This window comes from Euphorbia lathyris, chromosome 3, assembly GCF_963576675.1.
Source record: "Euphorbia lathyris chromosome 3, ddEupLath1.1, whole genome shotgun sequence".
In the NCBI taxonomy this organism is placed as follows: domain Eukaryota; kingdom Viridiplantae; phylum Streptophyta; class Magnoliopsida; order Malpighiales; family Euphorbiaceae; genus Euphorbia; species Euphorbia lathyris.
The window spans coordinates 94,782,054-94,785,631 of record NC_088912.1 but is presented as its reverse complement, the minus strand read 5'-3'; the positions used below and the strand labels follow the sequence as shown (position 1 = coordinate 94,785,631).

At 35.9% G+C, this 3,578-nt stretch overlaps 1 long non-coding RNA gene across 1 annotated transcript; it reads left to right on the top strand.

Moving 5' to 3' along the window:
* Window positions 1–372: 372 nt before the first annotated feature.
* LOC136223613 (uncharacterized) lies at window positions 373–3,202 on the top strand. Its single transcript, XR_010686033.1, has 2 exons — window positions 373–566; window positions 2,679–3,202. It is a non-coding gene; the product is annotated as an uncharacterized lncRNA (long non-coding RNA).
* Window positions 3,203–3,578: the final 376 nt, after the last annotated feature.

Here is a 3,578-nt window from a genome sequence, read left to right as displayed (position 1 = left end):
ATTTTAATTTAGAAAAAATATTTCAAAAAATATTAAACTAGGTTGGGTATAAAAAAACAATAATAATAGCTGGGTTGGGTTCTTTTTAACCCTTGGATGGAAAATATCAATCATATAGGACCCTATCTCACAAAGCATAGATAATAAAAAAAAATGTTTTGAAGGTTAAATTGAAGTTTCAATGATCTAAAGTGGTAATGGTAATGCATAGGGGTTTAATCGAACCATATTCAAACAATTGGGTCTAAATTGATATATGGAAGAGCATGATTTAAGGGATTAAAGAAAGTTGGGGTCTAATTTAGGGATTGATAAAACAGGAAGGAGGTAATCTATAATTTGTAGGGGTAAATTCGGAATAATATTCAATGGGTTACTCATGACCTATTTCGCAGCCGTCAACTCCTCCTCCATTCTTCCTTCGGTTCAGAAAACACGACAGCTCCCATGGCTTCCTCCCTCTTCTCGACCTCTCCCAGTTGCTGTGGTGCTCCTTTTCGTGTTAGTGTCGGCTGCTGCAGTGCTCCATAGACGACCTCTCTTCCATTTTTAATTACTTTCACCAGGTAAGTACCTACTTTTCTCTGCCTCTTTCACTTTCTTGTTTGTAGAGTATTAAAATCGTACAAATCTCTGTGTTTTTCTTCTTCAAATCTCAGATTTTAGAGTAGAAAGAGATGGTTGTAGAGGAGTGAGTGGAGAGGTGTTGACTAAATATAGCCAGGAGAACCATTGCAAGTCTCAATCCCATAGACATATGGGATTCATTTACAGGATGGAACCTTTTTATGTCCATGCTATGTGATCAAAACTGCTTCTATTAAACATATAATTCAATTTGAAAAATCTATCTTCACATTCTTCTCAGTTCGAAAAGAGATAAATAGGCTAAATTACACCCTAACACCCAAATTAGGGGAATTTAGGGGAATTTAGTAAGATGTGTCTCTGTTGTACACGCTTGTTAAAACTTAAGTTTTTAGTTCAATTGGTTACTAGGCGGTCTTTTCTCCTTGAAAATGGGTTTTCTGAACTGTTTTTTACAAGTGATAGAAAGGGGAAAGAAAAAGAGTAGGCAAAGACAGAGCATGAATTAGCCACATCTGATGGTCTTGTTCACAGAAGAATTAAAGCTTGTTCCGCATCTACTTGGATCCAATTGATTGAACCACTTATGTGTTTATTTTTATTATCTTTTCAACTATTCAATTAATTCATGTAAGGTCCTAATGTCCTAACAATTACACATACTGCACTGGTCTGGCAGTAATCATAAACAAAACAAGCTGTTTTCAAATTCGTATTCTATCCAAGATTGATTTTCCTTGTAACTTGTTGCTTTGCTGACTTTCCAAGAATTGCACAAATTTCATACCTCTGTATGCAGCAGCTTCATGGTTTCTATTGTCTTCTAGTAATTCAGGTGCTGGACAAACCACTGAATCTAGTGATGGTCCATGCGCCATTGCTATGGATAATCTTGTTTCTCTATTGTTCACCACTGCTTGATGCACAACACTCTTGTACTTCCCATTTTAAAATTAAAATTTGGTTAAAAAATGTAAAACATTGTAAAGTTTAAGTAGTATGATGTAATTAATGAATAACGAGTAAGGGTAATTTAGTATTTTAAATGGAAAGAGAGGTTAAACTGTTGTTTAAGAACTTAAACTGTATTATGTAAAAAAGTGAATCACAGAGAAATTATTTAGGGTAAAGAATGTTAATAAGAAGTTGAGCGTGAAATATGAAAAGCAGAGGAGGAAGGAAGCACAAAACAAAACAATGATTGAAAGGCTTTACTAATATATAGCAAAATTGGTTTATTTATTCTCCTGCATAATCAAATTGTTTATTGATTTTGGTGAGAAATTCTATAGTGGGCTATATAATATATAATATATAAGTATGTTGAGAGCTAGCTAGCTACTTGTTTTTTTTTTTTGAATCATAGTTGTTTCTTTGAGGGCGAGTCTTGGTGGAACGGTAAACGTTGTTGTCATGTGATCGAGATGTCACAGGTTCGAGTCTTAGGAGCGGACTCTTACCAAAAAAAATTGACAGGGGAAGGCTTGCCCCCAGTACACTCTTGTGGTGGGATCCCTTCCCGGACCCTCGTTTAGTGGGGACGCGTAATACACCGGACCGCCCTTTTTTATAGTTGTTATTTCTTTGTTAATTAAAGGATTTGACAGGGTAATATTAATATGGGAATTTATTTAACCATGCATGTCGCGGTCTAAGGTCCCCTTGTCCGTTTTTTTGTATTGGTTTTATCCACAGGATTCTTGCTAATGTCCTGTTACTGTATTTGTTTATTTAGGAGAGTCAAGTAATATAATAGAGATAGAAAGTGTCTGTATGTTGTTGTGTTGATAGATTGATTGCATCGATCAGAATTGCGAATTGTTTCATCGACGTTAACTATGCTTTTCTTATTTGTCTTTTTCTTTATTTCCCATTAACAAGAACCTTCTCCTCCTAGCCTACAACCCATGTCCCCTTCCTTCATTAAACACATGTCTGCATACTAACTTCTATTTCTACTCATTTCCTTCAAACTCATTGATAAGTGCATAATTCAACAATAAATAACCCCACTTTTGTGCTTCATAATTGCCATGTTTTGTTATTTTTGCGGGTTTTATTGTTTGTTTTTGGTATTTTCACCTCTACAGGCCACTGATGACCAAAAGGAGACAAATTGGGCTTAATTTGGGCCGAGCTGATGACGGGCCGTGATCCAGAGCTGATTGAACAGATATTGGTTCGAGTCAGAGTTAGTCTTGCACAAGACTAAGGCAGTCGCGGGCTGACAGTTCCCTAGTTCGAATAGGATTGCTGTCCTGATCCGAATAGAGCAGATAGAGAACAAGACTTTCACTAGAAGCACGAGATTGTAGGAGAAAAAGGAGGAAGCAACCAATTTCAAATTTGAAAGGAGATTTTGAAGCATTTTGAAGGGATTTAATTCCCTAATTTGGAGGAGCCGTAATTAACATAAGGACGGCAGATTTTCAAAAGAACGATCATCAGAGTTTTACATTTTTTATTTCTTTCCAGCAGAAAACACATACTTTTCATGGCTATTGATAGCTAATTTCTTTAAATTCAGTTAAGGGATAATTCAAGGGATTTTTCTCTGTTATCGTGAGATCGTTGTATTTCACTCTTCTCATTTATTAAGTCGTTTATTTGTTCATTATGTTCAGAATTATTTTCAATTGATTATTTGATCCGTGAATGATTACTGCAGGGTCGTTTATTAGATTGAATAATCATAAGGCTGAGTCGGTTTATTAGAGTTTCACCTAGGACAACCGAGCTAAGTAGCCACCGACTATTTAAACCAAGCTAGGTTTGTGTTCGGAAGAACGGATTCGAGTCTGACAAACCGGAATTCATATTCCACGTGACATTAACACAAATCAAGTTGGGTTTATCTAAGTCAAACGAACAGATAAGTTAGTTTATAATCGCCGACGCTGAGAGACGATTAACTAAGAGCGGGTTCTTCTATTTCTTAAGGCTGTCAGTAAATTAAATCCTAGGCGCTGAGATAGGATTGTTTACTGATT